Source organism: Cupressus sempervirens, chromosome 1, assembly GCF_028749045.1.
Source record: "Cupressus sempervirens isolate cs-2001-9-10 chromosome 1, ASM2874904v1, whole genome shotgun sequence".
NCBI lineage: Eukaryota > Viridiplantae > Streptophyta > Pinopsida > Cupressales > Cupressaceae > Cupressus > Cupressus sempervirens.
In genome coordinates this window covers 142,289,991-142,303,282 of record NC_143118.1, presented here as the reverse complement: position 1 = coordinate 142,303,282, position 13,292 = coordinate 142,289,991, and the positions used below count along the sequence as shown (strand labels likewise).

Here is a 13,292-nt window from a genome sequence, read left to right as displayed (position 1 = left end):
TTATAAAAATCACCATATGGACAAATCAAAACAAGTCACTCTAAACACTAGCCATACAAGTTAATGCAAATTTCTATCACTCAATTTAATCAATAGAATACAAAAAAAACTAATTGTCAAATTTTAATCATAAAATAATTCTTAAATGAATTAAAAAACATATGAGAATGTTTTCTTTAAAATTTTAATTTAGAATAATGATATTTTTGAATTGTGTCTAAAATAAATATATCATTAATATTAGAAATGATAGGTAACATGATAAAGGGAAATGTGTAAAATATGTGATGGTATTTATTAAAACACAAAGCCTACATATAAATAATATAAAGAGTCATAAATATGTGTATTGGAAATAAGGGTATTAATTTTATTTTTTTTAAATGTATAATTATGATTTAAGAAAAATTCTAATTCAAATATTTTGATACAAAAATATAAAAGATTGAAATCTTTTTATATTTTCTTATTATTTTCTATAATTAAATTTTAATGTAAATTATTTCAAGAATTATTAAAATTCAATGATGTTTTTAAATTGTTGTGTGTATATGTATATTTAAAAGTTAAAACTAATATAATTTTTATAGGAAGTGTCATAAAAGATAGAGAAATTTTTTTTTTTCAACATTAAGTCTATGTTTATATGCAAGCATATGTTTTTAAGTCAAATGTAACAAATACACATTGATTAATTTTTTATGAATAGTCCCTTTCAATTAATAAAATAATATACTAGTTATAAATTCACAAAAGGGGTCGGGGGATACAAGATCACCCTACAAAAGTTCACATGGATGAAGCCAGAATCAACAAATATTAATTATATATATATATATATAGATATATATAATTAGCTCCCTCATGCCACCAGAGTAGTGCCAGGTGAGGGAGGTTGTTCATCATTATCATTAAATACCCAGTTATCCATGGGATTGGCAAGTGGACTAACAACAGTCCATCCATTAGCAACATCATCACCAACAACTTTTCTTTTGTCTTTCTCCTCAATCCACATCAGAGAAATAGCTAGATTCAAGTTGGGGAGGGGCCATTTAGAGCCACTAGAACTAAGAGGAGAAATAGGATGGGGAACCATAAGAACTGGGGACTAGCCAGATCTGAGACAAGGCAAAGGAACAAGCAGTACTACTAACCATCATTTCCACCACTAGGAGCCTATGAGAAAGATGTATACAAGTGGTGAGTAGAAGAACTGTGACCCCAACAGTAGCCCAGGGGCAGAGCATGGTTAGTCAAGGAATTAGGAGGCACTCTAGCAATCGAGTAAGGCACATTACCCTAGTGATTGAGTGATTCCTAAAGGTGGGCCACCTCTAGAGCCACCTTGTTGGCTTGGACCTAGATCTGCAACATGTCATTATTACAAATGCATGCTTTGTTGTACATAGCAACATTGATATCAAGAAATTTTTGAGCAAAAAGAAAAACATTCCTATCCTTTTATAAATTAAATAAAATCTTCATCCTAAAAGTATACTAGATCTTGGAAAATTTCCTATGAATCCTATGAGAATAACCAAACACAATCATGTGCCAAGAAAAGTGTTCTATCTTGAAAGGCTTGAAAAAATCATGTTTCCAATGCCAATAATTATGAACAAACCTAAAAAACCAAAACATATGTAAAAAAGACTCATGAAGCCCTCAAAAAGGACAACAAGGATATGAAACACCAATATGCTTGATTTGTGGCCCTAGGGGAAGCCATTGAAACAACAGGCACTAGGAAAAATGGGAAATCTTTAACTCAATGATAGTGCTCTATATAGTGTCAGATCACATCCTCCAATGATAATTAGAGGACTAAAGATGCCAATATTGGTTGAGAGTATCCACCATAGGAAGATGGGGAGAAAGCCAATGATATCTAAAGATGGGCTTGTAACCAGTGAATGGAATTGTAAGATACCACCTCTAGTCTTCCCATCAAGATTGAATAGACTCGATGCCCACTTTGTGGATCAAATAATCTGGAAGGGCAGAGATAAGAAGATCAAAAGTTTATCGATCTAGATGAGCAAGACATAACTAGACCCACATATCCTCCCAACATTTAAGACTCATAGAGATCCTAGAAAAATAATCCTTAAGAGTCTTGATGTCATGTTTGAAAAAATGCAGAGCACTAGCACCTTGAGTCTTGGCCAAAGGAACACCCTTAATGGAATATAATGTGGACCACCAAAGGTTCTATTGATTGAAAGAAAGCCCATCACAACACCCATCACCAACCTAGCAAACCCAACTCTTAACAACTTTCCAAGCTTTCCAAATAAGTTTGATCACAAAGGAGCCCTAGATATGAATAGGTTCTCACATAATGAGAAGGGTTTGAAGACCAATCCCCTTCCATGTAGACCTATTAACAAGGTATCCAAAAGACATATAGTGTCAAATGAATACTTTCTAAGCTTCACCACTGGTGAGAGCATGGATAATCCACTTAGCACAAAGAGTGAGCCCTTCCTTCTGTGGAAAGAAGGCCAAGGCCACCAAACTCTTTGGGGAGACAACAAAAATTCTAGAAAATCCTATAAAAACCATGATGATCATGTAAGGAAACATGCAAAAATAAATCTGAAATAAATATGGAATTAAAATCCACATGCAAGAGAATAGAAAACATACCCACAAACTTGTGACACAAGATATGCCTTGGCAAACCCTCATTGAGGGGAAAAACTAAACCTCCAAAAGCATCCATCACCATGTATTATTTAGCAAAAATACCATTGCAATACAACCATGGAAGCCTTCAAAGCCATAGCCACAACCGAACAATTCATGTGAACAAGGAGGAATCCACACATCTCATGCCATGCTTCCAACTTTCACAAATGCTCCCTTGGCTAACATGTCAAGCCTTGTCCCACTCAACTCTTGCTTTTCACATTTTTCTTCTCTCACACAACAACTACCTTTGTGGCTAATTATATAGTATCAAGTCCCACAAAACCACCAAGTAGTATTACATAAACCATGTGCTAAAACCATGTGCTACCTAACCCATTGACCCCACATTTAATATTGGAATTTTTTTTTTTCCTAATATTAAATAATTACATGAAATACTATCACAATGTTAAAATAAAACTCATCAAGTTTATCCCATGGGAATCTTTACATATTGCACATCAATCTAAGTGCAACATTACATTATAAAATAATATAATATAATAATATTATGCAATGTGTGCAACAACCATTATCTCAATAATCTCCAACTTGTTGTATACATTGCATAGGGTCAATATATAGCCATATAAATGAATAAGGGAACAATCCCTCCCAACACATCCACCATCATGGATCAAAGTACACCATGTTCTCCATCTTGGTACCCATAACAAAATCAAAGTATCCAACCTCTCAAAGATGAATGAAACCACCTCCTATTATGTCATTGCCACCAGACATACATAAAATGTTAGAGAAAAAGGATAATTTAATTTCATTTACTAAATTACCTTTTCTCCCTTCTTAAGATTTCACTTTTCGCATTTTTTAACTTTCTCTATTTAACAATTATTTTATAATTATCAAATAGCTTTCACCTTTAGGCTACCCTTTATAACTTATTAGGTTACCCTTTTCGAGTTTCAGTTTACTTTTATAAGGATTGGTCTCTTTGTAATTATTAAGCTCTTCAATCTTTTCTTCATTTGAATATATAGTTTGCATGTTTTTAGATCAAACCCTTGCCTCTTCTTGTCTTTTTCTTCTCTGTGACAGGTTTTTAACATGTAGGTATTCTTGGGCTATGTGGATTTGATTTGCATATTTTCTCAAATCCTACATGGTATTAGAGCCAAATTTGTTGTAGCTTGTTTGGTAGTTGGAGAAAAAGGTAGAACAAGGGTTTAACAGATCAGATCTAGTGTTTTTTTGGGTATTTGTTCAGAAAACAAGGGGGGTTCACTAATTTTCAAAGCGACTTGAGGCCAAATAAACTTCATTGATAGATCTAAAAGGTGTCAAAACCCCCATTTCCATATAAAGTATATCCATTTTTGACAACGTTGGTTTGGGAGGCAAAAAAATTTGCCTGGTAGGGCCATATGATCTCTTATATGCAGTTCAAGGTGATTTTTTCAAAAAATAAATAAAAAGAGGTCACAAGTGATGAGGCTAATTATTTCCTTTATTTCATGATAGAAATAAAGCAAGAGAAAACAACAACAACAACTAAGCAAGGAAGGACTACGCTAGACACACCAAAATTGAAAAGGAAATTTATTTACAAAAAGGTGAGGAGACCTCACCAGCAGAACCAAAAGTAAAGAGAGATTCATACGTGACCATTTATAGGGAGAGGGAAATATGAACCTTTCCTGTATAGAAGAAGATGCTCCACCACTTTGAAGAAACGTTGATAACTCCTAGCTACTCCTTTGTCATTGATCTTGAGTCCAAAGACTATCTACAACATGATGACCCATAGGGCCTTTCCAAACAGCCATGCCTCATTATAGATTTTGATTTATCTATGCCTCCATATATATCCTTTCTTGTATCATCCACCTCTTGCAATGGAAGAAGATATTCAACATATTCTGAACGTACCACTGGATTACATTCCAAACTATTTCTTTCAACATTATCATTTCTATTTGTTCTGTTATTATCCTTAGCATAGATATCAATGTTCAAATCAAAATCAACAAAATTAGAATATTGGACATCCTCTAGAAGTGGGAAAGCATCATACCATTTGCAAGCATTCTCAAAAATAACTTCTGATTTTGAACCAGAACTAAAACATGCATCTCCATTTTTCACATGTTCTAACTTCTCTTATGAAGAAGAAAAACAATTACTAGATCTTGTACATGTTGCTGGAAAATAGTCACATGTGTTTATTTTATTACCAACAACATCACCTTTATCAAAAATACCAGCATTAGAAGCACTGTTAATAACCACTTCAGATTTCAAACCCAGGCTAAAACTGGATGATTCTTCATTACTCATAGACTCTAACAGAATTGAAACATCTTCTTCATCTTTTGTATTTGTCAAACCTTCAAGATGTTCATCTGGCTTTAAAACTTCAATATCTGAATCGACTATGGAAGAGGACTCACATATAATGGGCATCATGATTTGATTAAATTTTGTTTCAAGACTTGAAAAATCTTCATTTATTTCTCTGTCTTGCTATAGTATTTCATTCACATCTGATACCTCTTGTTCAAAATCTACTATTGCATCAATTTCTTTATCAACATTTTTAGTAGGATGATTGACAAAAAACATCTCAGCCTTTCCCTTCACACATCTTTGATCAGAAATATTATTCAGCATTATACTATCTTCAAAACTAGATATATTTGATATTTGATCATTACCAGCCATAGTGAAAGAAGAATCTAGACTATTATGCTCTTCAATAACATTAAAAATTTCATTTCCAGCCTTGGGATAATCTTCATGAAAATAGTTTGAAACTTCACTCACATTCTTTTCATCCATTTCACAACTTTCAACAACACAAGGAAAAGAAAACATAGTCACATTTTCTTTTTCAATTTTGCTTACCTTTCCTTCATGATCTTCAAGAATCTCCAAGGGTTGGAAACGTTCTTTTTGCTGGTGACTCATCCAAGGTAATTCATCATTACTTTCATCCATATGGTAAGAAGGTAATTGATCTTTAGCTAGTTGAGATTCCTCCAGAGTATCAAAACAATTATCCCCATCTTTTGAATCTATCTCATACTCATAATAAAAATTTTCGGAGTCGCCATGAGGAGTATGATAGTCTTCATTTTCTGGATATTCAAAGTTTTGTTCTTTTCCTTCTTGTTTGAGATGAAAGGCATGAGAATTATATTTTTTGGAAGGGGTCTCAATAGCCAATCTATGATTTCCACCTTGGTGTTTTAATCCTTCTTGATGAGGCTGATAAAATGAATGGACTGATGTAGTAATTTGAAGGTTACCTCATATATGTTGTTCCCCTTCATATTCATGCAACACATTTGATGAGATGAGGTTAGACTCACTGATTCCAACTTCATAAAGATCTTCACATACATGTTCTTCCTCTATTAGTTCTTGTACAGGAGGTTTTCTTTTGATAAGAATAGCACCATAAAATGACTTCATCCATCTCACCTCTCTCACTAAATCTTCCGCAACTTCTTGGATTGGATCTTTGAACCCTAGGATAAAGATAAAAATATTTGAGACATCTTCATCACTTGCTAGAATCTAGTCTTCTAAAATTTCTGAATACTTCAAAAAAGCTTCTTCAATAGAACCAATAACCTTCATCCTAGGGGAGGAGCCTCAAAATCTAAAAAGGAAAGCATTGAACTGCTTGACTAAAAATTTTGAGAATTTAAAATGGAGTTGCCAATCTCTAGATAGTAGAGATAATAAGATTAAGACAATAATCTTTTAGCTATGATCTTCTTTTCCAACTCCCAGTGGAGTCACCAAAAATCTGTTGGTAAATAGATTGTTCTTCTTATTATTCTCCTTTTAATTTGCCCAATTTGTAATGAACAACAACTTTACACAACAGTTGGGAAACTGTTTCTGAGAATAACTAGTTTCCCTCTAAATTAAGGTACAACTCCTTATGTGGAAAATATTCAATGAATTTTGTTTCAATTCTAATTCCTACTACAAGTATGTTCTTAACCAAAGAACAACAGAGGAAACTGAGTTCCACCCAGGCAAGTGAAATCTCAGGCAGGATCTAAATGCAAAAATGCTATGCTGTGACCTTCATAATCTTATGAATTTCCTAACGAAGCAATTTACAAAGATGTAGATTATGAAATGTAATTGAAGAATGATTACCCAAGTTATGAAATGTAAATGAAGTAGCTGATGCGATTCCACAACCAGTTATAATTCTCTGATTATTCTACTGATTGATTAAATTGAAAACAATGAAACAAAACTTCGTTTATTTATCATTCCCAATTCAACATAATGAAATAACACTAGATACAGTTGGACAGAAAATAAATGACACTAGACTTGATTGTCTCTGCAACCAGCTTCACACCTCAAATTTTTCGATCCCTATATGCAATGAAATGAAAAACCTAAACTAACATGCCCTCTCCTCTAGTCTAGCTCTCTGATTGTATGCAGAAAAAAAAAACCTTTTTCAATGTCATCGAATTACATATTTAACACTTCTCTGCTTGGCGGTGACTTTTTAGTTGCCAAGATAACTCTTTCTTTGAAGGAGTTGATTAGTCACTTTCATCTAATCCGCTTGCTGGCTGATGGCCTTCTATTTTTAAATATAATGCCTTTGTACTTCTTTTTTGAATTCGAACCTTCACATCAATTACACTTAGGTTAGTGTAACTAGACCATGGGTTAATCCTTAGTATTTTGTATTTATAAACAAATGTCTATTTACAGGTTTCCCATGGTAAGTCTTTTGGCTCTTCATTTCCTTTTCTATTTAAACTATACATATCCATTTCCTATTCCATTTAACTAGTAAAAGGAACAAAATGTTCCCTACTCCATGGCGCTACTTGTTACTGCTTCCTCCTCTCCATCCATTTCTTGTTCCACACTTTTAACCTCAGGTACATAATGCATAAGCATGTTCTCAATACCAGACTTCAAAGTGAGTGCAGAGCTAGGACAGCCACTGCAGGCCCCTTGCATTTTCAATTTGATTGTGCTAGTTTCTAGATCAAAGCCACAATATTCAATATCACCACCATCATCTTGTACAGCTGGTCATATACATGTCTCTAATAATTCTTTTATCATAGCAATAGTCTCATCATCATCCTACTCCATGTGCCTCTCCTCATTCCTTTAAAGCAAACAATATTCTCTGCAATGGACAGTCTTCTTTCTCCGACAGCACTCCTGGTAAATTGCATGTTTCTGGTGAAACATGCAGCTTTGTACTGCATGCAATGAAATTTGCGTCATTGATGCTTGTGTTACTTTACCTTGCTTCCATTCGAGTAATCGAGGTTTCATTTATAGATGGAATCCTTTGGGAAGATGACGTGGTCATCTATGATATGGTCTGAGATGATGTTGAAGCATAGCTTTCGCTATTCCTTACAAAGGGAGGGCTTGAAGGATTTGGCAAACTCACTGAACTGTTGGAGAGCATTATAACAACATTAGACATCACTAGACGACGTGTTGCATCTGATTGTACACATAAAAGCTCGACATGAATGAATCTTAACGCCTACTCCTCGTTGATTTCTGATGCCTTTGAGTCTAGTGAATTTAGCGCATTTCCCTTCTTGAATAAATTTCATGCCCATTCTAACAAGTTTTGTAAATTTTCCACTTTGGACAGTTGACTCTGAACCTGAACTAGCTGAAACATCTGATTTCTTGGACTGGTGGTTTGATGAAGATGCACCAGTCACAAGAGAAGCTAGTGTATGATTCCACATGGATCTTCGAATGGTACAACCTATCCATGTTTCACTATTCTCTACAGGTGCAGTGCTAACATAAGAGAAGTTCTTCCATTCAATAGGTTCAAACCATCTGCTATCTTGTTCTTCTGGTCCCTGCCATTTAGGAGGCCCAATTGGTATAAGTGCATCCCAATGTGGTTGTAAAATCTTAGGAAGAGATGACAATTGTTGCAACTGAACAACAAGTCTATTGCACTGTTTCCCTTCAAGGCCCAATCTAAGGCCTGTCACTGGTCTTGTACCAACAGATACCTTAGCTCTTCAATTGGAGATTTATATTCTAAATAGAGACTGATTGCATGGATGAGATGATCTTTTCTAGGAACTACATCCATGAGAGAAGTTATGGAGAAAACTCCATGTCTATGACATCTGGTGGTGAGTTTACAGTTGAAGCCCATTCTTTATGACTATGTACAAGCTTGTTACCTCCCCTTCTCCTAAAAATGACTCTCACATCTTCTTTCACAATGAGATATGAAGTAGTATGAGTAGGATATGGATGAATCTCCTAGTTGTTAAATGGAAATTGATCTGCAATCTTCTCCTTAACAGTTCTTGCACCAAAACTTGGAGAATTTTCTAGATTAGAAAACCTTTGATTTGCAATATTCTTTACGTAATCATGCATTTCTCTCTCAAATAATGGTGATGTTGTTTAACATATATTGCATCTCTACTGCCAACTATTACAGATGTAACAATATGTGTCCCATAAAGCTTGCTAAATCTGTGGGCTCCCATGTCAAAGGAATAGCATGCTTGACTTCTTCTCGCAAGACCAAGGGAAATTTAATGAAACAAACTGTATATGCAATGGAAACTCCATCCACAGCAAGGCTCTTGGTGGATGCTCGATCAGTTTGCCAGGAACCAGAGAAATTGAACATGGCATTGAAGCTCCCAAGAGGAATTTTACCAGACAGAGAGAAGGGTTTGTTGAAATATTCTGCCATCTTTAGCTCCATACCATCCACTTTGTTCTTTTTGTGTGCGTTACATCTTACTCTTGGTTATATCTTTGTTGAAATATAAATTTATGTTGATCATGCTTCCATTACATCAAGAGAATGTGTATCAATATTTTACAACACGGAGGTAAGCCTTTGTCTCGCCTAACACTTGATTGTTAATCTCTCCTACAACCATCAATATCTTTTGAACTCCTTTAGGCTATGGGCTTCACATTTTATACCATGTCAAACCATCAATATATGTAGGCAACTGGTATGAGGAAAATGGTTGTGCCATCCTACCATATTTATCCTTGTGAAAAATGAAAATGTAGCTTCTCCTTGTGGAAAATGACCAAATAGCTTCTCATTGCAGAAAATGAACATGTAAGTGCATATTCTGCCAACGTAACCTCTCTATGCTCAAATATTTTATTTTCTATTTCAAATGTCAAATTTGAGTCTAGGTTCTGCATATCATCAAACATTCTAACCCCTTCCCATTTGCTCTTGAAGAAACTCATAATCTTTATTGAACACGCTTGATAGAATATTACTTTCGAAAGGAAAAATGTGTAGCAGAATTCTTATTTTCCACTTCTACATCCCAATGCCAATTCAAATTCCCAATGCTAGTTCTGTAATCCAATCCTAATTCTGTATTCCAGTTTTGCATTCTCCTTTCTAATTTCAACTAAAATTATGATTTAGAATTGAGACAATGGAATCTGAATTTGGAAATTTCAAACAAGGCATTTCACATCTGCATATCAAGGTTATGATCTTCATCTTTTATAACATCATGTTTAAAGAAAGTTCAAGCAACTTATGAGAAAATCGACCAGGACAACCAAATATTTGAAGTTTTGAAATAGGGGTACTAAAAGTGCACCTACAAGATGATTGGAAGAATTCAAAGATGAACATTGAAGACAACCAACAACATTCAAGGAGAAAAGAATGTTGAGATGTAGCCATGGTGGAGAAAAATCATAATAGTATCAAAGGACACAATAGCGAGTATAAAGGAGCTATGAAGACTTACTACATTATCCACATTTATTGATTATGGCAAGCGGTTGTTTAAACTTTAGTATTCCTACCTTGAGCCATTATCTCTTCTTCTCGCCTTGAGTTGTTATTTTCCTTCTTTGTCTCCTATGGATTTATAGCTAGGTTGTTTACTTTTTTATTTCAGAATATGCATCAATCTCCTATATATAGGAATCAAACCAAGTGTGTTAGTTTAGTTAGAAGAGAAAGTTTATGAGAATATACTGTTAAATTTTGCAGTGAATGTTTTTATAGTTCTATGTGTGGTTTAATGTAATAAATTTTAGAAATGTAATGAAATAGTTTTTGGCTTCTATCCTGTGTTAGTAGTTTAGTTGAAGCCAACCAAGGGGGCCCACTTGGAAGGTGGATTAGATTTGGATAGTATAGATTTATTTCCAAGCATTTTAAGTATTGTAAGTAGAAGTTGTAAGTTCCTTCCTATAGCATCACACTTTGTGAATGTTCCTGCAACATCTGTGAGAATAGTTATAGTGGATGAATTGAGTTGGAATGTCTGTTAGCCTTTCATTGTATTTCCAGTATTTTTTTTAGTAAGAGTTAAGTGTGTTAGTTTCCTACAACAATAGTGTAAGTTCTTTCCCTTGCATTTCACTTTCCTGTAGCATAAGCATAGTCACTCATTAAGAGACTTAGTGCACATACTATGCTGACCATTTCAAGTAAATGTCCCTAGGTTGACAAGATCAAATGCACCTCATAGTGGGGAAAATAATCCTTAGATTGAATACATTATTCCTAAGCATGGCCTAGAGCATGATTATTATATACCTATTGTAAGGTGGATCATTTTTGGCACCATTATCGAGGATGGTGTCAAGCTAGGAGCATTTTTGAGTCATAGTTCTTAGATAAAGTTTTCTTTAGAAATTTCTAGTTTTAAAGCTTCCTTCACTAGTGTGAAGATTCAATTGCATGCATCGAAGAGGAAGATGACAAGATGAATATGGAAAATTTCTTCCACGAGAGTCTATTAATTTGAATGAAGAAATTGAAGAAGAAGAAGTTGAGTTTCCTTTTGAAGATGCAAGCCCCATTTTTCCTACAACATCATCTTCAAGAGCAAAACAAATAGATACAAGTGGTCTTCAACCTTTTACTGAAGTTTTGGCCAGTTTTCTTGATAATACTACTTTGAATATACCAATTGTTAATCATCTAGTACCTAATGTCCCTTTTCAGTAGTAACCTCATAATCTAATACCTCCAGTGATGGCACAATCTACATTTTCATTTCTTCTCCCAAGCCTTATAAATACTGATAATCTCAAGAATATAGCTACAATTGCCCTTCCAAAGCTCTATGGCTTTGCAACCGAAGACCCTAATACTTTCTTGTTTGAATTTGATATACTTTGTCATAGTTTTGACTACAAAATTGATGCCCATAAGCTCAAATTATTTCCAGAAACATTGAGAGAATAAGCTCTACAATGGTTCATGGGCTTATGAGCCAATGCAACAGGAACTTGGGATGAAATGAAAACTTTGTTTCTAGATAAGTACAAAGAGTATTGCAAAGCATCTAGTTCAAGAGGAGATGATTTCTTTAGGATATCATAGAAGGAGGAAGAAACATTGGAACACTATGTTTCACATTTCTTATATTCACTACAGAAGAACCCTTAGCATGTGTTGTCCAAGGATTCACAAAAGCTAGTCATTCTAAGAGGTGTGAATGATAACTATCTAGAAGCACTAGACCTATTGACTAGTGGTGATGTATATCAAGCTTCTTGGGAGGACCTCAAGAAGATCTGTCAAAACTATTCAAGGTCAACCATGAAGAAAGGTCAAGGACCTCATTCCACAGTCACTAAAGGAATCATCCAAGGTATTTCAAAGATTAAGATATCTAACTTATTGTCAAGTTTCAAATAAGACAAAATCAATGATGTTGCTACACATATTGACATAATGACTGCAAAGAAGAAGTATGCAGAAGCTAAGTTACAACTAGCTGAATACTGCCCTCATTGCCAAAAGCAAAAGAAGGATTGCCAATGTAAATTGGTTGCAACCATGGAGAACCAGCATCTTCCAACTAAGTACCTCAAGATATATGGAGATGATGAGAAAGTATTTTTTGTTTCTCAATGCTAGCCATGGGCCCAACATCAAGGTATGCCTCAAGATCCTTTGCAAAATTCAAATTCATGTCTTAATCAATGGAAAAATTGTAATCCCCAACTCCTCCATAATATCAACCTAATTGGAATAATGTTGGGCAAAACAACTTGAAACAACCTCAATGGCCTTAGAATTCCCAACCATCCTAGCCTAACTAACAAAATAATTAATTGCAAAACCAAAAGAACTACTGGCAAAACTAGTAGAACCAATGGCAACCACCCCAAGGGAATTGGCTTTCTACAAACCAATGGAGGGGATCTCAACAATGGCCTAATCAAAATACCAGTCCTCTACAATTACCACCTCTAGCACAACAACCTACTCTAATGCCACCACCTACAAATCTTGGACCTCAAAAGTAGATATAGTTACCTACACAACCTTAGCCAAATCCAAATAGCCAACAACCACAACAACCTATGTATAGTGTTGATGCTCAACAATATCTTGCTTATGCTCTAAGTGTTGTAGATATACATCTAAGATCTAGTACAACTTTACCAGTGCTTAAACTACCTCTTATAACTAAAATACCAGATCCTCCTACAACATCAAAACCGTCAATTGCTTAAACAGTTGACCCAACCAATGTCACCATGTCAACCCAAGCTCAACTAGCAGTGGAACCTCCTTTTCCAAAAATATTTATACAAAGAAAACCTATAGAAGTAGAAGA

At 34.6% G+C, this 13,292-nt stretch overlaps 1 pseudogene; it reads right to left on the bottom strand.

Moving 5' to 3' along the window:
* Positions 1 to 8,144: 8,144 nt before the first annotated feature.
* Positions 8,145 to 9,412, bottom strand: LOC149576588 (MACPF domain-containing protein CAD1 pseudogene; annotated as a pseudogene).
* Between the last annotated feature and the right edge of the window lie 3,880 nt (positions 9,413 to 13,292).